General features: G+C 57.7%; 1 protein-coding gene across 1 annotated transcript in view; it reads right to left on the bottom strand.

Moving 5' to 3' along the window:
- The window catches only part of ADAMTS2 (ADAM metallopeptidase with thrombospondin type 1 motif 2), a 142764-nt gene that overhangs the window by 88534 nt on the left and 31519 nt on the right, over positions 1 to 22711 (bottom strand). The gene's annotated exons all lie outside the window — the stretch shown is intronic.

Below are 22711 nucleotides of genomic sequence, written 5' to 3'. Positions count from 1 at the left end.
ACTCAGCACCGACCAGGCGCCAGCTCAGCCATCACCTCGTTGAAAACTGCCAGCACCTGCCGGAGGGCACCGCTGCGCCCTCACAGGACAGGCTGAGGTCCAAACAGGGCAGCAGCGACTCGCCAGGTCGTCTCAGACTCAGCGGTGCTCAGACCAGCACCTCCGTGGCTTCCAGGCCAGCTCTTTCCCAGCCCCTGCTGGCACCTCCAGCCACAGCAGAGGCCATGGTGCCCTCCGCACGGAGGCACAGGCCTGCTGAGACCGTGAGACTCAGCCCAGCACGGTGGGGGGCCTTGCGGAGCCCGGGGCTGGCACCCGCCACAGAGCCCGGGCAGAGGGGCCTGCACAGCCCCAGTGGGCGTGGGTACAGCCACCTCTTCCTACCCATTCACACACTCGCACGCTCCTGAAGGGCTGAGTGCCAAGGGACTAGTGTCCCAGGGGTCACTGCCCCCTTATAACCGGGGAAACCGGGGCCCAGCCTGGGCTGCGTGTGTCTCCTCAGGCCACAGCCAGCCTCCCAGGACGTTCTGTGCAGCCCCCACTGAAGCACGGCCCCTCGTGCTGGACCAGCACCGCTTGTTTGCCCTCCCCAGGCGAACTGCACCTCCCTGGTCTGAGTTGTGCAGGGACCTAGATCGGCTCCTCCCATGAGCCCTTCACCACAGTCTGCAGGCAGGCGCTGACCTCCTGCCCCCACAGGCCCTGCACTGGCCACTTGGGGCAGCCACGCTGGGGAGGGGGCCTCAGGATGTCCTCCCTGCCATCAGCACAGCTGCAGCTTCTGTCTGTGTCTGCTCCCTCCGGGGACCCGGGCTCCAGTTCCCAGCCCCCCAGCCCTGCCCCTCAAGTTCACCTTCAGCATCAGTGGTGGTCCCAGACCACACTGCCCACTGCCTGCTAAGCCCCAGCACCAAAGTATCAGGCAGCTCCCCACCCCTTGCACTAAGCTCCGTGTCTGACCCAGGTCCCCTGCCCCAGGGCCCTGCTTCTCCATGACATTCCCTGGGCTGGTCTTCCTGGCTTGGGAAGGACCCAGGTCCATAGGTCATCCAGACATCAACAACTTTCGGGGTGCAGGCCATGCCCGAGGCCCATGCAGCTGAGGGCGGGACCAAGAGCTCAGCTTAGCTGTCCATACCCCTGCAGCACCACCTCTCTACAGAGAGTCTTCCAGAACAACTCCTCCCACTTATCCTCAAAGCCTCCTGTCTGCTGCCTCCTCCAGACAGGGACAGGCACTCCCTCCATGTCAGGGGGACCCATGACAGGCCCTGGGGGCAGAACCAGGCCGCTGAAGGCAGCATGGCTGCTCAGGGTCAAGTGAGGCGGCCTGGCCACCCTCAGCCCTGGCATACACCTCCTTACCCAGTGCTGACAGCAGGTCTCTCCAGTGCAAACTGCTGTCCCCATTTTATAGATGGGGAGACTGATGGCCCCCCCGGTGTGGCCAATTTCAGCCAGGAGCTCTCTCCCCACCCCCTGGTTCCCATCTCAGACAAGACAAACCGACCACTGAGTTTCAGACGCGAACCTGCAACCGGCTGGGGGCCAGACAAGACCGAGAGGGACACGAGGCACAGGGACAGTGGAGGCACAAGGCAAAGGAGAGGGCTCGGACGGAAAAGAAGAGCACATGGGCCAGGGCTGAGCACTGCTGGGGTGCCTGTGCCTTCTGGGGTCCCTGGCCCCTCAGCTCTACAGTCCCCTGTGTCGCCCTCATGCACACACACGCACACATGTACACACGCATGCACACACATGCAGGCACACATGTGCACACAGCCGGGGCTGCCCCAGGATGCTCCAGGGCCAGGCCAGGCCAGCAGCCCTGCGGGCAGTGCTCACGCGGAGCTGCCCAGCCTGCCCGGCTGCCTGGAGTTGATTGAGGCCATTCGTGCCGTTCCCAGAGGAAACGCCAGCAACTTAAACCTGACGGGGGCTTGAGGAATTGCCACTCTATTTTTATACATTTATTTCTTTGCATTTCCATTGAGCAGAGACAGCTCACCTTCAGAACCACCTTGGGAAGCAGAAAGATGGTAATTCCTGTGGGAAAGCTCTTCCCCGGGGGAAGAGACTAGACGGAACCCTCCGCCCTTGTCAATCTAGGGGTCACCCACGGGCAGCCACCAGAGCAAAACCAAAACACAGAGGTGCTTGTGAGGGTCACAGTGTGTTTAAAAATTCCCTATTTGGTTGGCAGCATTTGAAAATTGGGAGATTTCACATTTCAAAAAATCTAGAACATCCAGCTTCTCTTGAGGAATTAGGGGATGGGGCCTCCCAAGGGGCACACTAGGTCGTGCGCCATGGCCATACCTAGAGACAGGATGCACAGGGCTTGAGTCACCAGGCCACCTGCCTGCCACCCTCAGTGCCCTCCTGGCCCTGACCCCAGAGTCCTTGTGCAGTAACATTCCCTAGGGGAGGCCTGGGGCTGCCAGCAGGCCAGGGCTGGGCTGGGGCATGTCTTGAAGCCCCCTATGCCCAGCAAGCATTTTTAACTAAATGTGTGTTACATGCCCATTAAAAACAGCAAAGTTTTCTAAAGATGCTTTAGAAATGTCAATTTCAACTCAAGCAGAATTATCACTACTGCTGTTATTATTTTAATTGTGATCATTTTGGGGGATGACACAGACATTACATTTTAGAGCACTCCCTCTCTGCCAAGGCCCAGCCCCTGCAGAGATGCCCAGAGCCCAAAGGCAAAGCGGATGAGAGGAAGACAGGTGGGTGACGGCCTTGCCCTGAGTCTGGCCCCTGGAGGCTTCAGTCTTGCTCAGGACACAGGGCAGGACGGCGGGAGCAGACCCAAGGTCAGTGGGGTCTGCCCAGCCCCCAGGCCTGGGGCTACACAGCCCTGGCCCTGCCACCGTCCCACCTTCTCTGTCCCAGCGGGACCTGGCGGCCAGGTTGATGTCTCACCTTGTCAATCACTTGCCACCTCAGTCTTCCCCACAATGGGCTTAACCCCGAAGCCTGGGCCATGGAGAGACCCTGACCACACTCTGCTCCTAGCAGGCCTGTCCCCAAATAGTCTTGCTACAGGGAGCTCTGGCCAGTGGCTTATCCCTGGGTTGGCTTCATAGTCAGTCATCCCCTTGACATCACCTTGACCTTGGGCTCTGCCCACCTGCACTGGGTTGCCCACTTGGTCTCCCCAGGCCAGGAGCAGGCTATTCGCTGCTCTCTCTCCTGCTCCCCCGGAGCCCCTGCATTCCTGTGTCTGGCCATGCTAAGCCACAGAGACCAGAGCTCCCGTGGCCTTTGCTCCACCGTCACTAATGCACCAGGCCTGAGGAACGAGCTGCCAGTGCTGCCCACCTCCTGCGGAGGCAGGAGGACACCGCCCTTGGTCCTACTGTCCTCCGTGTGCAGCCTCCCCCCAAGATGCTGCTGGTCCCCCTGGGGTGGCTGATCAACCGGGACCCCAGCAATCATGCCCAGGTGGGCTGCAGCTCCCCTAAGGGGAGGTGTCTGTAGCAGGACCCTATCTTTGAAATGGGCAACCAAAGGGTTTTTAAGTTCCTGGCATTCCCTGTGCTCAGGGCCCCTTCTGGATGGCAGCTGAGATGTTTTTTCTCAGGTCTTGGCCCAAGGATGACATAGCAAGAGGCAGATCCGAGAGCCATCCCTAGTTTTAGAGTCTAGAATGCAAAGAAAAGGCTCCATCAGAGAGTTGATCAACAGCCTGGGGGAAGGACAGAATGAGGGAAGCAGAATTACGGTCCAGGGAATCCTGAAGCAACTACCTTCAGGGCCGTGGACAGGTCACAGGGGCCAACTCACCCACAGTCCCAGAGAGCAAGGGGTGGCCGTGGGCCGAGGGCTGCACCTGCCGGTGTCCTAGGAGTGCTCCATGGCATCCGAGTCTTGGGGACAGGGGCATGCGCACAGCTCTTTGCAGCGAGAAACCTGCACCCCGTCCCACCCCTGCAAGCAGCCTGAGCCCCACAGCAAGAAGGAGGGTCCTCACCGTCCTCATCGTCACCCCCATTTTGGCCTCAAGGAAACAAGCAGCAGGAAGACTAAGTGACTTGGCCAAGCCACACAACTAGTGAGGAGGAGTGGGGACCGAGCCCCTGCCTTCAGAGTGGCTTCTTCTGCAGCACTGAGGGTTGATATGGCAAAAGCAAAATTGGTAGAAACATATGCTTAGTCTGGAGAAGAGGAAACCTGGGCCTGGCCCTGTGCACCTGGAGCGCGCGAGGCAGTGCCGGCTCCACACCGTCAAGGGTGCCAGGCCTTTGCCGCCTGTGCAGGTGCCCTGTCCATGCCCTTGCTGGCTGCCTGGGCCTGGGCCACCTCTTCTGCCGCCGCTGTGGCTCTTGCCCAAATTCATCCCCCAACCAGGCCCCACAGGAGCCCCTCGAAAGGCCCAGAGGGAAGGGAATCCCCTTGCCCCCCACGCTGTACTCGGCTCCTGGAAGACAGAGTGGCCGCCAGCCCCACCCGCCTCCCCAGCCCTGCCCACACCACGGGCGATGATGGGGCAGGTGCTAAAACCTTGAGATGCTCCGCGGTCCCCTCTCCACGGAGTGGCCGTCCCCTCACCCTTCTCATCCTTCAGCTCTCAGCAGAAATGTCAGCTCCTGCGGGACAACATGCCTTGTTTCATCCTAAATTGAACAGCCCCTCCTCCAGCTTCTGCGTGCCGGGAGCCCGCCTCTTCCCTCCTGTGACACTCCACCACGTGCAGCGCAGAGCCTGTCTGAACACGCCTGTGCACTAACCGCCTCCCCACCTTGGATAGTGGCCCCTGGAAGACAGGGCCATGGGGTCAGACGTGCCTCGGTGGCCTCACTGCCCCTCAGCCGTGCGGAGTAGAAGAGGTGCTCTGGGAGTTCGGGCCCCACAGAGGGGAGGTGGGGGGCCTCCTGGGAGCTGAGAGCTGGCTGGAAGGAGGGGCCGGGAGGTGGGACCAGAAAGGCCAAACCAGGCTGGAGCAGGGAGGGGACAGGAGCAGGAGGCAGAACAAAACCCAGCTGTAAATTATCTCCAAGAGGCGCCCCTAAAACAAATGGGGAGAAGCAGCATGTACCCCGCAACTGCCAACAGAGGGAAACCAGGCACTAATGTTCACAAGATCAGACATAATCCCAGGCACACAAGGGCACAAACTGATACGACATACAATTCATCAAGAGCTCTTTGATCACCTTAGAATGGTTGCTTTACAAAGGGAGAAAAGAGAAGAAAGAGCAGTTGGGGATATAAATGACTTTTGTTTGTTTTAATGTCCTTAGGACAACTGGTTAGGAGGAAGAGATCAAATTCTGATCTCATACCTTGAGCAAAAACAAATTCCAGGCCTGGAGCGGTGGCTCACGCCTGTAATCCTAGCACTCTGGGAGGCCGAGGCGGGAGGATCACTCGAGGTCAGGAGTTCAAGACCAGCCTGAGCAAGAGCGAGATCCCATCTCTACTAAAAATAAAAAGAAGTCATCTGGACAACTAAACATACACAGAAAAAATTAGCCGGGCATGGTGCCGCATGCCTCCCAACTACTCAGGAGGCTGAGGCAGGAGGATCCCTTAAGCCCAGGAGTTTGAGGTTGCTGTGAGCTAGGCTGACGCCACAGCACTCTAGCCCGGGCAACAGAGTGAAACTGTGTCTCAAAACAAACAAACAAACAAACAAAAAAAAAAACAGAAAAAAAACAAATCCTAGGTAGATGGATGATTAAAATGAAGTCATGGAAGTGCTAGAAGAAAACATACCTAAATGCCTATTTTTTTTTTTTTTTGAGACAGAGTCTTACTGTGTCACCCTGGCTAGAGTCCAGTGGCATCATCACAGCTCACTGCAGCCTCAAACTCCTCGGCTCAAGCGATCCTCCTGCCTCAGCCTCCCGAGCAGCTGAGACTACAGGTTCGTGTGCCAGCATGCCCAGCTAATTTTTCTATTTTTAGTAGAGACGGGGTCTTGCTCTTGCTCAGGCTGGTCTCAAACTCCTGGGCTCAAGCGATCCTCCTGCCTCAGCCTCCCGAGCAGCTGAGACTACAGGTTCGTGTGCCAGCATGCCCAGCTAATTTTTCTATTTTTAGTAGAGACGGGGTCTTGCTCTTGCTCAGGCTGGTCTCAAACTCCTGAGCTCAAGCGATCCTCAGGCTCCCACCTCCCAGAGTGTAGGACTGCAGGCATGAGCCACCACACCCGGCCCTAAATGCTTTTTTAGGATCTCGCTGTTGGGCAGGCTTTGGGTTCCAAAACCAGTGCTTTTTCCCAGGCCCCTCCTTGGCTGCCCCGTGCCCTGTGAGCTGTTCCCACTGCCCGGCCTGTGCTGGCTGAGCGTGGGGCGGACAGGCACTCTCACTAGGCTAGGGGAGGGCATGAGGCGACGGGCACACAGACAGAGGTGCCATGCTGCTGCCCTGACCCGTCAACCATGTGGATGAGAACAAGTCACTTTCCCTTCCCAGTGCTAAGGAGTGCCCAGATGTAAATCCCTACAACTGCCCTGCAGAGCAGGAACCACCCTGTCGCCCAGGAAAGGAGACGGAGGCTCAGGGAGTCAGAGTAAGGCCAGAACGCCCACCCAGCTCCTGCTCACAGCCTCGCCGCAGGCTTCCGCAGGGGCTGCCAGCCTGCCCCACGAGGGCCAAGGCCCCGGCCGCCAGCTGCCTCTCAGACCACACTGGGAGCCCCACCCAGGGGAGGTCATTTGGAGGAAGGTCATCCCCTCCATTTGTTAGCTGCCTAGAGACAATCGCTCCGCGACTGCACATTCCCCTAAAGACGATCATTAAGACAAAATATGTTTATGTGGAAGCACAATCAGGACGCAGCAGACAGCCCCGACTGGGAGCAGGCAGGCTCAGCCCCATGGGGGCCATCAGCACAGAGCCCCACTGGCGAGCTTTATTAAAAGAGGCTCATTAGGATTATTTCATCCCAGCCTTTTATAACTTTATTACCAAATCTGAATTAATTTCTGCAGCTCCAACAGACACGGCACATCCAATGACATTTTTATGACCCAAGGTGGGACGGAGGAGTGGCGACGGGCTCCCGGCCTGGAGGTCAGGACCGCACCAGTAACAGCTGCACCGAATCTCCCGGACAAGAGCTGGGCGCTCCCTAAACCACCACGGAATGGGCTGCCCCCAGATGGAACTCCAGCCCGGCCTCCTCAACCTCCCAGCGCTTCAGAGAGGAAAAGGGAGCTCTGGAGAAGGGGAAAGAAACTTCCTCCGGCTGCTCTCTCTGCGCCAGTCCTCAGGACGTGCCCTCCCAGGGCAGAGGATGCTCCTCGGTGGTGGGATAGAACATTCTGGCCTGCCCAGCACCCCCTACCTGCCCTCATGGAGCCACCTGGACTTGGGCAACATGGTGACCTGTCCCCTTCTGGGCACTCTCCATGCTTTTCTTTTGGTGAACCACCTCCCCTCTTCCACCCATCTTGCTCAGGGGGAGCCAACCCCACTGCACCCCCAGCTCCAGGAGTGCCCTCCTGGTCCAGCCAGGTCAACGAAGCCCGACGTCCTGTGTTTGTGTGTGCAGGAAGACACGCTTGCTCACTTTTCTCTCTGCTGGGTTGCTAAGCTGCAAAATTCTGGGAAAATATTGCCCTGGGGCTGCTGGATGCGTCCTTGTCCCATGAGAGGCAAAGGTAAGAGATGAAGAGAACAGGACCAAGTCCCCATTTAGGTCCCTACATCCAGCTGTGGCTGAAGCCCATACACCCCTGGACTTCCCAGCTCTTTGAGTCAATTCATTTGGCTTTCTGTCCCCTGCAACCACAAGAGTCCTAACGTGACCCCCCTCCACCCTTGCCACACACACGGACACAATCGTATGCGCTGGCCTGACCTAGACACCATGGCTCGGTTTTGGCATCAGACAGTGGTGCCACTGTTTTGCCCTGTGCCTGCACCTCCTACCTTCTGGAGGGACCCCAGTGAGGAGTGAGCAGTAGGCCTGACGGGTATTTAAGGTCTGTGGCCAGCAAAGGGCCCAGACTCTGGCTCACCCCCCAGATGCACGTCTGTGGAAATGACGCTGCAGTGGTGCGAGGCCACGGAGGCCGGGCCCAGCCAGCAGGGCCATGCTGACGACCAGGAGCTCCGGGCGCCCCTTGAGGCCTCCTGCTGCAGGGCTTGGTGCCTGCTGGCCTGCAGCCCTCACACAGAGGTTCCGGAACAGCCCCGACTCCCCTGTCCCCCAGGAATTGCCTAGGCTCCTCTTTACCTGCCTGCGCCCCGGCACCACCCTCCAGTGGCTTCTGCAGTGATCCCACCCCTGCCTCAAAGAGTCACAAGGGCTCCTTCGGCAGCCGGGCCCAGGGGCCTCCAGAAGCTGGGGCAGGAGCAGGGCCTAGCTGCGCCCCACCCCGCCCAGCACCTGCTCAGGCCCGGGAGGGTGCCTGGGACCAACCGCAGCCTCTGGGGCCGAGAGCCGCCGCCTTGACGAGCAGTTGGCCTGGGGAAGGGAAACTGGCCCAGAAACCCCTCACGGCGCTGCCCGGCATGCAGCGGCCAGATGGTGGGAGCCAGTGGAGAGACTGGTGAATCTTTATATGAAAATATTTACTGTGAACTTCAGAACAAAACACAGACACCCACAGGTCCCAGCAGAAGGGAGGATTCCCAGGGATTTTGTTGAGAACGTGGAGGAGGCGGGAGGCTGGCAAGGCAAGTGGTGCGCTGATGGGCAATGTCGCAGGGCCCAGAGGCTTCTGCCCATGCACAGCCTGCCAACGCGCGTCACGGGCGGGGAGTCCCTGTCACCACACTGGTACACGCTCCAGAGTCCCTGATTTGGACATCTGGCAGCCTCCCGGCATTGCCCCGAGAAGGCTCCCGGCCCCTCACACTCGGAATGCCCAGGACTGAATGCTTCCCTGCCTGCACCCACCTCCAGCTGCACTGCCCGCCTGCTTGGCTGTGCCCGTCCCCTCGGCGTGGCCCTAGCACCTGCTGCCAGCGGGCTCGGCGCCTCATCGGTCTCCACATTCTGCAAATCCGAGCGCCGAGGCATTTCTCTCTGCCTGCCAACCGGTCTCCCTTGCTGGGCCCTTCATCTTCCCAGATGCTGAGCCCCGTGTCCGGCAGGGTGGGCGAGAGCACCGCAGGGGTGGGGGTCCTGGTCCTCTGGGAGGACCTTGGTGCCAGCATATGCAGGAGGTCTCAGAGCTGACGCTGCCCGGCGCTGCGTGCGCCCTCTCCTGCCAGCTGCCTGCCCTGGCTCCCGGCCCCAGCCAGGACTGGGCTGCCCCTGGTGCCTCCCCTGCTCCCACCCCCCTGGCCTGGAGCCAGGCACATGCTTCTCCACACTGTGCCACCCAAGCCACCTTCCTACGAGGAAGAATTCTCCAGATGCCTCGTCACACCCCATGCTGGGCACCGGGGGCTTGACAAACATCCTCCCGTTTACTTTTCACAGCAGCTGGTAGGGTGGGCATGGGGCCCCTCTTATGCAGATGAGGGAACACCCAGGACGGCAGGCAACAAATGCCTGCCTGGCGCCAGCATCCGGCTGGGCCACTGCACCCCGAGCCTCTGGCTGACCCCTCAGAGGCAGCTGCATTTGGGCCCAGCAGGCAGGAGGGAGCTGAAGGGACCCGGGCCCCTAGCCCGGCAGGGGACCCCGTGGCAGAGTCACACCCACCGCAACCCTGGGGCACAAGGACCCACCCGCTTTCAGCCACAGTGAAAACGACTGACAGCCTGAGGTCTGGGGCTTTGACAGGACTGGGAGACACAGGAAAGTGTCCCTGGGACGGCACAAAGTAGCCGGGGCCGCTAACCACACACGTGGGCCTTGTGCTTGTCTCACTGGTGTCTTCTGATTTACTGGAACTTTCCATGCTCTACATGGGAGTGTGTGCTGGATGGTACCAGTGAGATACTGAGGGTCCGTTCTCAGGGCCACTGGGCACTGGGTGCCCTACACAGCCCTAGGGGTGTCAGTCACCTGGACCCTATCGGTAGGAGCCTGGAGGGGCAGGGTGTGGACAGGAGAGCCGACTGCTGCCTGCTCCTCCTCACGCCCGCCTCCGTCCAGGGCCAGCCTCCGTCCAGGGCCGGCCCACAGAGCAGAGACCAGGACTGCTCCCACCCCTGCCCCATGCTGGGGGCAGAAGGGCCGTGGGGCAGCCCTGGGGACTGGGACCTCGTGACTGGCAGTCCAGGAGACCTCTGGGACCCTCCCATGCCCCTGCATCTCCAGGGGAGACAGGGGGCCCCTCGCAGGTGGGCAGCAGCCAGGCCCCCCACGTGCTGCCCAGCTCGGACCCGGAGCTTCCCCCGCCCTCTGCCCTCTCCCACGCCACGTGCCCACTTCCCCTGCTCCAGCCACCTGGGGGCAAGGCCCAGGCCTGGCCTTCCTTTCTTTCTGGACTCGCTGCTGTCCTCCAAGGGCAGGGGGCTCACTGGCTGGGCTGCAAGCTCCTGCTGTCACACCCACCCCTCCCACGGGTAGATCCTGAGGTGGGGGTTGGGGTGGCAGTGACAGGCACCCAGTGTGGCCACTGCTCTGAGCCTGGCCGCACCGTCCCTCCCACAGGGGCTGGGGCTCACCCTGTCGGTCTTGCTGTGTGCACTGGGCATCCAGAAGCCTAGGGCTGGGAGTGGGGACACTGACTGACCCAGGTGGACCCCAATCCCCTCGATGCCTCCTGCCCTGGAAACGCCCCAGCTGCAGTGGAGGAGGAGGGAAGGGCCCCCCTGTGCCCCAGAGCCCAGGCTCCCCATGCCCCCCACACAGCACCCAGCCTGCCACCCGATCACGGTGTTGACATGGCTTAATTTGATCAGCCCCATTTAGAGCAGGGAAGAAATGAGGAATCAGAGCAAGTGCTGAATCCTGTGAATTTAATCCCCGAGAGCCTCACGGGGGCCTTTCCTAAGTGGGGGCAGGATGGGGATGCACTCCAGGCCCAGGGCCCAGGGCCACCCCACAGCGGAGGGCAGGGAGGGGCCCCTTCCTGCGGAGGGGTGGTCCAGGGCCCGCTCGCCAGGCCCTGGCTACCCGAGAGCCCCAGGGCTCCAGAGGACAGGCCCAGAGACTGCAGAAATGGCCCTGATTCTACTCTGAAAGGTTCGGGGCTTCCTTTTCTTGTTTGAAAGCTCACGTGACCCTGCCGGGCCGCAGCCAGCTCACTGAGGTGGACTGAGTGGCCCTCCAGGGGCCCACGCCCTCTGCTCGCCCTGCAGAGGCGCCGGGGCCACCACCACGGCCGTGTGCATTGAGAACTGACTCCCACCACGGCACAGAGAGGGTGCCAATCAGGCAGTGAGGCCCTTCGTGCCCCTGCCCACCTCTGAGGCTGGCATGTGGTCCCCCAGGGCAGTAGTGCCCTTCCCAGAGCACCTGACCCACTGCCGCCTTCTGCCTCCTGCCTGGCAAACCCTGCTCCTCGTTCCAGGGCCTGCCCTGACTTTCCTCCTGTTTGGGACAGTTCCTGCCTGCCTGGCCCCACGCCCTGCACCGGGCCACGCCAGCGTCTCCTTCTCTGGCCCCCAAAGCGTACATTTTCGTTCATTTGTTCGTTGTTCATTCAGTTGTCAAGTATTTCAGTAACGGCTCTCTGCCAGGCCCTGGGCAGCCTCACCCCACGAGGGCACTCTGGGCGTAGCCACCCTGACAGGCTCGCCGGCTTGCTGATGGCCGCCCCCCACGCGCACGCAGGCACACGCAACACACACACACTCCCCCGTGAACCCTTTGACTGCTCTCCAGGCCCCCAGGAGCCCACAAGGGGCTTGGCAAAATAAATAAATAGACGGAAGCCCAGAGCACCTGCTGGATAAATGGAGAGTCATTGTGGTCCTTGTGCTGCCGGGGAGCCGGCGGGGGCCAGGCGGGCAGGAGGAGGCACAGGCACGGGGGCAGCTGCCGCGCGTCTCCCGACATCTCTGTGGCCGGAGCCGCTGGCGGCAGCACACTAAAGACGGCACGGCCATTTCTCTCCTGGACGCCCCTCACAGGGGAGGGCTCAGGAGGGGCCCCGAGGCCAGCAGGGCAGGGGCACTGTGTGTGCTCGCTGCGGCCGAGCAGTGGGTACATGCTGCCCAGCCTCTCCGCTCTTCCTTGGGAGCCGTTGCCATGGCTCCTGGCACATCCCAGCAACTGCAGGCACCACCCTGACAACATGCTGTCTGCAGCAGGGGCCACAGGCCACGCCTCATGACAAGGTGACCCTCAACCCAAAGGGGCCCGCAGAGCCCGGCTAGGCAGGTGTGCTTCACGACGCACCATCTCTCTGACCCACACACTTTGTTTACACATTTAACATAGAGAAATGGTCTGTATTTGCAGAAAGAAATATGCTCTCTCTCCTTTTTGCCTTGACTCATGCAGCCCTCTCGGTTTATCTTTTGTTTATTTCCTCTTAACCGAGAAATATTTTGTTCCCATAAGAAAAGCCATGAGGAAGTGTGGCCTCGGGGCTGGGGTGCTGGGCAGGCTTTCTCCAGCCCAAGGCGGCCCATGGGGCTAGGAGGGTGTTGATGGGCCTTCTGATTTTGTTAAGAAGCCAGAAATCTGGACCTGAATGTGAAGTTGCCAGGCAACACACAAATAACTAAGCGCCGTGCTGCTTAGGAAAGGAGCCGAAGTGGGCTCCCGGGTCAGTCTGCAGCCTCACCCTCTGCCCAGAGCGCCCACTTTCTCCATCTCACCCTGAGAGCCCACCTGCCTTCAGCCCCACAGTGGCTGGAGCTTCCTGGGCCAGAGTTCACACCCCACTTGCTTACCCACATCCCTTTCCCCTTCTTAAAGACAGCTCCTGGTGGGTGTGATTTATTGTTGAATCCTCACACAGGACCAAATAAACTCTGGTTATCCACACAGCGCCAAACATGAAGTGTGTACCAGGCTCTTCCTCTCCCTCATGGGGTCTTGGTTCTGTCTCACACACAGCCAAGGGCTCATCCAATGTCATGTGCACTTCAGACAAAGGACTAATGTCCTTAATATGTAAAGTGTTCCTACAAATCAATGTGAAACAGTTCAGCAATCCAAAAGCAAAATGGACAAAGGGTATGAATGGACAGTTCTCAGAAAAAAAAATCAAGTAGCCTTTAAATATATGAAAAGAGGTTCAGTGTCACTCTTAATAAAAGAAATACCTACATCAGATTGTCAAATTAAAAATACGTGGATCAGGGGCACATGTTGAGAGGAATGTGTCCAGCAAACCCTCCTAGGAAGTCAATGCGGTCATCTCTATCAAAATTTAAAATGCACAAATCCTGTGAACCAGCACTTCCAGCTGTAGAATTTAATCCTACAAATGTCTTCATACAATTGGGCAAAGGATTAAGTGTATAGATATCCAATACAACACTATTGCAAATAGCAAATATTGAAGACAGTAAAATCCCCATCAATCAAGGTTGGTTAAATAAGTTAAATAAGTTATCCATATAATGGAATACTATGCAGAAAGAATGGGCAAGTCTGCAAGTCCTGCTACAGAAAATCTCCAAGATATATGACCTGGCGACGGCAGACGCAGTACAGGACGTGGTCAGTATTTACTGTGTAGAGTATAGTAACAGTCACGGGAAAACAATAAAAATGTAAACACATGTATACACACAACACAAAATCCTCTGAGCCAGGGCTTCCAATCCTAGCATGCATCACACACACAGACTTGTACCTGTGTGTGCCTGGAACATCCTGAAAGGACGCAGAAGAAAGGCCAGCACGGCTGCCTCTGGAGAAGGGAGCGGAGAACCCAGCTGGCGGTGGGGAGGGGCGGGGACAGCATCTGGGGCTGACCCTTTCATGTGGCTGCCATCATTAGTCCAGTCCAATAGCAAGCCACACACACGCGGGAAAAGCCGGGCCCTCAGTGGCCACGGGCAGCCGGGGCTGGACCTCCCCCGGGCGTCGGGGCGGAGGGAGCGTGCTCCTGCCCGCGCGGCTGCCTGCTGCGGGCTGTGCACTCTGCCCCCCCCAGCTGAGGCGGGAACGGCCTGGCCTGCCTGGGCGCCGGCAAGGCAGCCCCTGGGGCTGTGGGGCCCCTGGTGGGGACCCTTCCGGAGGGATGGGCCTGCTGGGGGTGAGGGGACAGGCGCCTGTTGGACAGCGTGGCTCAGTCAAGGCACTCCCAGGCCGGGGGTGGCCAGCGGGGCTGGAACCACAGGGTGAGTGGGCCCGGCCGGCCCCTGGACGCCCTCTAGGGGTGTGGGCCGACAGGGACAGGGAACCTGACACCCCCTCCCCTGCGGGGAGGGCCGAGAGGCAGGCAGAGTGGGAAAGGAGACCCTGACCACGGGCCCTGCAGGACCCAAAATGCAGCGGGTGACCTGGCATGAGGAGTGAGGAAGGCCGGTGTGCGGAGGGAGGCCCGAGGGGCGCAGAGGAGCAGGGAGGAGGCTGCGGGCGGAGGCCGTAGGTTCGGCCTCTCTGTACAGAGGAGCAGGGCCTCGTCCTGAGGACGGGTGGGAGACTCAGAGCAGCCCTGGCCTCCGTGGGGAGGCGAGATGGGGAGGCGGGCACAGGGCTGTGCTGGCCGAGCACAGGAGGGCTGAGAGGTGGAGTCCGCACCGCCAAGCAGGGCCTGGGGTGGCAGGGACGGGGCTGAGGAGGGACTGGGCTTCTGACCTGCACAGCTGTCTCCCAGGAAGCCCTTCCTGCAAGGAGGACCTCGGGAGGAGCCCTGAGGCAGGAGGGTGAAGCTGTCTGCGGCATGTCGGGCTGAGGCTCCTGCGGGGACCAGAGGACAGATGCCCATGGGCACTCAGGCAGGGGGTCTGGGGCACAAACAGGGTGCGCAGGAGGGTGGGCTGGGGAGGACTAGGATGAAGAACTGCGTCTTAGCTGGGGTGGCTCCAAACAGGGGTGTGCCGGGTGCGCAGAGAAAGCTGCCGCCAACTCCGCTCACTGCCCCAGGATCCATCTGCTCCAGCCGGTGTGTCTGTCTTCTCCAGCTGGAGGAGCAGGGGCAGGGGCAGATTCACCACAGCCCGAGGCTCCCCAGGGCCCCGGCTTCTTCTCCCTTCACATGCCACCGCCTGAAGGCCAGCCTGCATGTGACGGTGTGACAAGGGAGGAGTCCCTGCCACAGACCTGCACAACCCAGGGCCGCTGCTGCCTTGCGTCTACCCGATGCCTCTCTTCTTGGGGCAGCAAAGGTGGGTGGGCTGAGACCTGGAGGAGTCTCCAGCCCGACCACCCCCTGGACACATCTGGGTCTGCTGTCCCTGCCCTTGGGACCGTCCCAGCGGAGTCCCACCAACCAAACTGGCTGTCGTGCGCTGCCCTGCCATCCTGTCCCAGTGCACCTGGGCGAGCACCCATGGGGAGCACCCGTGGGGCTCTGGGCCCCCATAGTGCCTTCACCTGTCACCTTATTCAAGGGCTACAACCCTGGAACTAGGAAGCCTGCTGCCCCTTCCACAAGTCTGGCTGAAGTCTCAGTGGAACACGGCCACCCTGGGATATGCCTGGTCACCAGCAAAGACCCCGTGCTTCCCACCCACACCTGAGAGTGGCCGGCACATCAGCAGGTGCCTGGGTCTGATCCCAGCAAGGCTGCCTCCTGGCTGTGCAACACAGCCAAGCCACTCGCCCCCTCTGAGCTCAGTTTCCCAATCTGTGGAGCAGGCATAACGATCCCGGCAGCAGCCGCAGAGTAAGTGTTCAAGGCACATAAAAGAACTGAGGCCCAGAGAAGGCAGGGAGGTCCTTACAACCTTCAGTCAGAGAATCGAAGGAAAGGGGGGGACAGCCAGAGATGCCAAAATATGGGCAGGGCCACAAACACCAGACCCCTCACCCACTCCCAACGAAGAAGCAATTTCAGGTCAGCGGCAGCCGGCCTTCCCCGTCCCCCAGCTGCCACCAGCAAAGGCTCTTGGTAGGGGTCTGCCCCACTCCCACAGTGGCAGGGGTCACACCCCCAAGGCCCAGCCCTGTGGGAAGCCCCGCCCCTCCCCCCACAAGCTGCTCTTGAAATCACCTCCAAGAAGAAAGAATTCGCTTCTGCTCCCCAAGATATCCCCAGGCAGGAAATGGTCCGCAGGCACCATGAATGTTTAATTACATTAATTGTCCAAGTTCAGTGCACATCATCACTCCTCAAGTACCTTATGGGAAATGGTAATTAAGCGTGAAATGGCTCATTTTTACAACTCCCCTTTCTCACTCTTCCCAGCCTCTGGGAGGCCTTGCCAGCCAGCCAGGCCGCTCCTGCTAAACTCACCTTCCGTCTTTGTAATTTCATTCTCCGACCTTTTCTCTTGACATCCTCACCCTGTCCATTCCTGCACCTTGGCACAAGCACCAAAGCACCATAATTACTTCACTATAACCCTCATGGCAATCTGCTGTAGACTTTGTTAGAAAACACTGTAATCAAATCCCCGAGAGGCAGATCGATGGGCTCAGCCTGCCAGAGGACATACATCACCGGATTAAGTGGTTTAGCGAAAGGCGGTCCTGGCAGGCGGGGCTGTAGGCGGGTGGGGTGGACAGAGACGGGCGATGGGCAGGGCAAGACTACCAGACAGTCTGGCCTGGCCACCTCGTGCCAGCAAGCGTCACGAGTGCCCCCCGGCCCTGGGCACCTTCAGGGCCTTGAGCCCGAGATGCTGCTCTGGGCTCAGCTGTGCAAAGCACGTGCGGGTCTTGTGGTCATTCACTTGTGCACCCCAGGACCTGCTTTTTTGGAAGCCAGGGAGAGACATGGCCTTAAACATACATCAAATACACACGTTTGGTGTAACAACCCAGAAGGCTGTGAACACAGGCGACAGAGATGGTGAGGCCTGGAAGGGGCACATGTGCCTCCCCACCTTCGGGGAACGTGGACTTGTTGGCAGAGCTCCACTGAGGAGTGTTTGCGTCTATACAGACTTCCTTCACTTCATGCACGTGCTTACAATATATTATACCACCCCTCCTGTACCTGCTCGACAACACCTCTTCATGTTGTGACACAGCGGGGCTCTCAAAAAGTGCAAGGGACCCAGGCCTGTCTTGCATGTCCAAGTCGGTGCCCATGTACTGGTGTACACACATGCATCCTAAAATAAGCCAGCCCCAGGACAAATACGGCATGCATGTACTTATGTGAGGTGTCTGTAATTGTCAAATGCATGGGAGCAGATTGCACAATGGTGGCTGCCAGGGGAGGTAGAAACGGGAGCTGTTGCTCCACTGGTGGAAAGTCTCAGCTGTGTGGGATGAGTAAGTTCTAGAGCTCTGCTGTACAACACCGTACACACACTTAACAATACAGCACTGTGCACTTCAAAATTCGTTAGAGAAGGTAGATCTCGTGTGTTAAGTGCTATGACCATGAAAGCAAACAAACAACAAAAAACCAAGGGAGCCAAGGAAGCTCTGGCAGGTGTGGGATGCGTCCACTGCCTTGATGCAGTGACGGTATCGCAGCGTTTGCACACGACCAAACTCATGGAATTACACAAATTAAGTATGCACAGATCTTTAGCAATTACACCTCAATAAAGCTGCTTTTTACTAAAAGAAAAAGGAAACTCCTTTGTAAGGGGCAAGTCTGAGCGTGAGCGCACCCAGAAGGGAGAGAGTCACAGTTCCAGATTCCGAGTTACGAACTGCGACGCCGCTCGGAGTTTCCAGGCGAGTTCCCAGTGTCCTCAGGGACCTCAGTACCACGGAGAGTTCTGATGACAGAATAAATCAAAGCTCCACAAGTAAATCAAAGGACAATTGTACATATAATAAGCTTTTCCCTATCTCAACGATGATATGGATCAATGTTTGTCCAAACTTTTTATTCAAATTCCCATAAAATAGTAGGAAATTAACGCATTTTGCAGAAAGTTAAGGCAGAACTCACAGCAGCTTCCCAAAACCTAGAACTTCATTGCTGCCCTTGCATCACGTCTTGTGAAAAGTGTGAATTTTAAATTATGAAGTATAACGCAGCCTTTTAAAGTAAAATTGATGCTCCAAGAAGATATTCCACATTTATCCTGGGCTTGTGTGCCCCTCTGACCCTTTACTGTGTAATTAAATTAATCAAAAATCCAGTTTGATCGGCAAGTGCATTGTGAGAGGTTGTTGCACTGTACTAACGTATCATCCGTCCCATTAAAACTCCAGCGTTGCTGGCAGGTGATACCATGGAAACCATCTGGAGTTCTTAACAAAAAGAAATATTCACATTGCTCTTGAAAGGTTCAGGCTCTGTTCTCGGGGCATTATCTGCAGCTGCCCATTTAATCCTCACAACAGTCCAACAAGTTCGCTGTGATAATCACCTTGATGCCGCTGATGAGGAAATCGAGGAAGAATATCCCAGCTTCACACAGCTGTTGCAGTAGGGATCAGAATCAGAACTGGAACCCTGCGCATTCCCATCCAGAATCTGTGCTCTCAAACACTATGCGAGGTTGCTCCTTTTGGGGCTATTACATTTTAACAATGACATTTTAATGAAGTTATTGTAATTTTTCTGAGTCATTTCTCAGTTTCTTAACCTGTGAAACAGCAAGAATGGCCATGCTTTGGTGCAACCAGGAGATTTTCATGTATGTCTGTATCAAGATTAAGAGGAGGAGATTAGGAAAGCACGTAGTACCTTATAGATTGTGATGATTATATTTTTGTCTTTGATTCTGCTGCTAGGATAATACGTTTTTTAAAAAAATAAAGAGCCGATGAACTGCTAATTCCCACGATGAAGTTTGTATACATTCTTACGTCTCTTTGGTTAAAGTTTCAAGATGTCCTTAGGGTTCGACTGTTTGAAGTTCAAATCCTCTGGGTCACGGGCTGACTAATACCGTGAAACGCGGCTTCCTAACAAGCCTGGGCGTGGAAGGCAGACGGCCACGCACAGGCAGGAGTGCCCCGTGCAGACCCCCACGGACGCCTTTCAGACGCAAGCTGAGACGTCTGCGGCTGTGAAAGCCTGCTGAAAAATAACTACTGTTTACTGTGAGAATGGTTTTTCAGCAAATACATCAAGAGAAGCAAATACTAGGTATAATTTGCAGAGTGAAGATAACTATGCATTTTGAAATAGAAGGCTACTATGTGTACAAGTGTATAAATCACAATTGATGAATCATTTTTCTGTCCAGTCAATCTTGATTAAATACTGACAGAACATTATCAGTGTCAGCTTCCTCGACGATGAAATTATATCATATTATCTGTTTTGTTAAATGCTCTGCTTATTAAAATGTGTAACATTAAAAACAAAAACAAAAGAGAGAAACATACACACCCCACACTGAGGCCCCAGGCCACAGAGCAGCCATGTCCAGGCACCAGGGACAGGCACCAAGGATTGGGGGTGAGCGCAGCACCTTGTCCCACCCTGGCCATGGCCCCTGCACAGGGCCAGCGGAAGGGCCGGCTGGGGAAGGGCAGCGAGGATGGACCGGGGAGGGACCATGGACCGACCGCCTCTGCCCAGACCAAAAGTGGGTCCAGTACTGACACATGCCAACTTGGTCCTGTTTCTGGGTCTCCACAGGAACTGTGTGAACCCCACGCAGAGCTCTTGGTGGCAGGTCCCCTCTGTACAGGGACTGCTTCCACGGTCCTCCCCAACCCCAGGACATGGGTGGTTCTCCTTGGCTGGTTCAGCCCCTTCTCATACATCCTTCAGCCTCAGCCTCCTGTCACCACCCATGTCCCCCCAGCCAGTCCTGGTGCAGCTGCCACTGACAGGAAAGACCCCTCTCCATCATCCCAGCCCTGAAATACACTCAGCCTCAAAGCCCCCTGCCACACCACAGCCTCCAGACATCACCGCACTCTGCAAGATGTGTCCACACTCTGCCCAACCCTCTGCCTCAAGGTCAGCTCAACTTCTGGCTCGGGGGAAGGGCTGCCCTGGGTGCAATTGTGGGCATCACCCTGTGTTGTGTTCAGGGTCTTCTCTCCCTCCCAGCCTCTGGGCTTTGGGCTCGGGAACCACAGCTGCTCCTGCCCTCTGAGCACACAAGGCAGACATTGTCTTCAGGTGCTCAGGGGGGATGGACACCAGTCCCAAGCATTCCAGCCATGCCCACGAGGGCAAACAGGAAGTCTAAATACCACATCCACCAGGAAATCCCAACCTCTAGGCCCTGACTGAGCCCCCAAGACCCCAAGCAAGAAGTACAGACAGAAAGCCAGAGGTCCTTAAGCTGGGGAACAAGGATAGGCTGCCAGAGACCTCTGATAAAGAGCATTTTAAAAGGCTTTTCCCCTTTGCTGTCTGCTGCGAATGCCTGTCCACCCCTGACACGCACATGCTGAAGCCTAATCCCCAGTGGGACGGCATCAGGGGACGGGCCTTTGGGAAGCAATTGGGTCAGAGAGTGGAACCTCATGAATGGGACTAGTGCCCTTATAAAAGAGACCCTAGAGGGCTTTCTTGCCCCTTCCGTCATGTCAGGACACAGCAAGATGTCATCTACGAAGCAGAAAGTGGGCCCTTGCCAGGTATCCAATCTGCCGGCTCCCTGATCTTGGACTTTCATCCCCCCGAACCATGAGAAATCGCTATCTAAGCCACCCAGTCTATGGTGTTTTTGCCACAGCAGCTTGAACTAAGACAATGCCCCTTCGGCTACTGTGAAGGAAGCTGTCACAACTTTGAGCCAAATCACGTGGTTCTGTGCTGCTCCCCGGCACTGGGCCCTGCTAGAGAGGCTGGCCGACAAGTGGTCATCAGCTGCCACATCGGAATGTCCAGAAGAGCTTTCTGTCTATGTGGTTAAGAAGACAGGGCCGGCCGGGCGCAGTGGCTCACGCCTGTAATCCTAGCACTCTGGGAGGCCGAGGTGGGAGGATCGCTCGAGGTCAGGAGTTTGAGACCAGCCTGAGCAAGAGCGAGACCCCGTCTCTACTAAAAATAGAAAGAAATTATATGGACAAGTAAAAATATATATAGAAAAAATTAGCCGGGCATGGTGGCGCATGCCTGTAGTCCCAGCTACTCGGAAGGCTGAGGCAGGAGGATCGCTTGAGCCCAGGAGTTTGAGGTTGCTGTGAGCTAGGCTGATGCCACAGCACTCACTCTAGCCTGGGCAACAGAGTGAGACTCTGTCTCAAAAAAAAAAAAAAAGAAAGAAAAGATAAAAGAAGACAGGGCCGATGAGGGCTTTCCGGCCTCTGTGTCCCTGTGCGGCTGGCTTCGTCTGAGGACAGCCGAGAGAGGAAAGAGGCGTCTGGCGCGTCTGTGCTCTCTGGCTTCGCCTCGACCCCTGCATTCGCCAGCACAGGGGAGCCCAGGGCTTCTCGCCCTGCAAGGCGTCCCACAAAGAAACAAGCAAAAGGAGCCGCAGAGGCCGGTGACCTCGTCTCTCCCAACGCCCCGGGCCACACGGCTGCTGCTCGTGGGAACATCCTCGGTGCTGACGGACAGCCACTCAGCCGGAACTTGAGCCTCCCCCGCTTCGCCCTGCGATGGCCGTGAACATCCTACAATAGACGCACACCGAAGCCACGTCCTTGCAGAGACCCCGGTGAGGCTGTGCGCTCTAGAAATGGCCAAGCTGTTCTGTGGCTTGCAATAAACAAGCAGCTCCATCCACCCGGGATCACAGATATTCCTCCTAAGCTTGAGCAAGCCACAGAGGAATGGGAACTGCTCTAGCTCTCTGGAACACGCAGCAGGTGAAACTGCTAACGCCTCTCCGTGGAGCTCAGTCCTGCTTTTCGCCTGCTGGGTGTCCACAGATTCACTCCCCAACCACTGGCAGGGGCTGACTGCCCTCCAGGGACAGCTCCAAGGGGCCTCGGTGAGCCCCGCACAGCCCCCTGCCCCGGGAGCTCCCGTTCCAGCAGAGGCCCCGCCAGTGCCAAGGCACCTCGCCAGGGTGCCCGAAGATGGGGAGCGCCGTGGGGGGTGTGGGGCCCAGGGTGCCAGGACAGCAAGGCCAGGGGCCGGCAGCCTGCAGGGTGCGGGAGTGGGCGGCGTCGACCGCACTGAAAGAGGACTCGTGAGCAAAGACTTGGAAGAGGCAAAGAGCGAGTCGTGCGTGTTTGAGGAAACGGCGTCCAGGCAGAAGGAAGAGGGGGCTTGCGAAGCAGGGCAGAGAGGCCTGAACGCAGGACAGAGTGAGAAGGAAAACAGAAGGCAGTGGGGCCAGGTCACACAGGGACTGGTGGACTGCGAGGGCGTGTTCTAAATGAATGAAGCGGGGCCACTGCGGGGTTTCTGGCAGAGGACACAGTCTGACAGAGGCATCAAAGCACTACTGACTAAGGACCCCCTGGTGTAGGATTCCAGTTATAGGAAATGCCCAGAACAGGCAAATCCACAGAGGGGAAGTAGATCAGTGGTTGCCTGGGGGGTGAGGGATGGAAGAATGGGGGGCGGCAGCTGAGGAGTGTGGGTCCCTTAGCAGTGACGATGATGTTCTGAACCGTCTGTGATGATGGCTGCTGCATAATAACCCTTTGAATATGCTAAAAACTGCTGAATTGTATACTTTAGTTGGGTGAACTGTACAGTATGTGAATTCTATCTTGCTGAAGCTGTTAGAGAAAAAAAAAGAATCCCTGCTGATGGGGTGGGAGACACAGGGAGTCCCTAGGAGGCGCCACTGGGCGTGAGGAGGGGGGTTTGGCCCAAGTGAGAGCGGGGGAGGTGGTGAGGGTGGCCACGGTCAGGATGGATTTTGAAAGAAAAGCCAACAGATTTCCCAACAGACCGCACATGGATGTGAGAGCAAGAGAGGGTCAACCGCAACTCCAGAACCGTGGCCATGCAAATGGCAGGAAGGATTAGCCGGCCCCAGAGCTGGGGGAGGCAGAGGC

Source organism: Lemur catta, chromosome 16 (assembly GCF_020740605.2).
Source record: "Lemur catta isolate mLemCat1 chromosome 16, mLemCat1.pri, whole genome shotgun sequence".
Taxonomy (NCBI): Eukaryota; Metazoa; Chordata; class Mammalia; order Primates; family Lemuridae; genus Lemur; species Lemur catta.
This window is presented reverse-complemented; position numbering and strand designations above follow the sequence as displayed.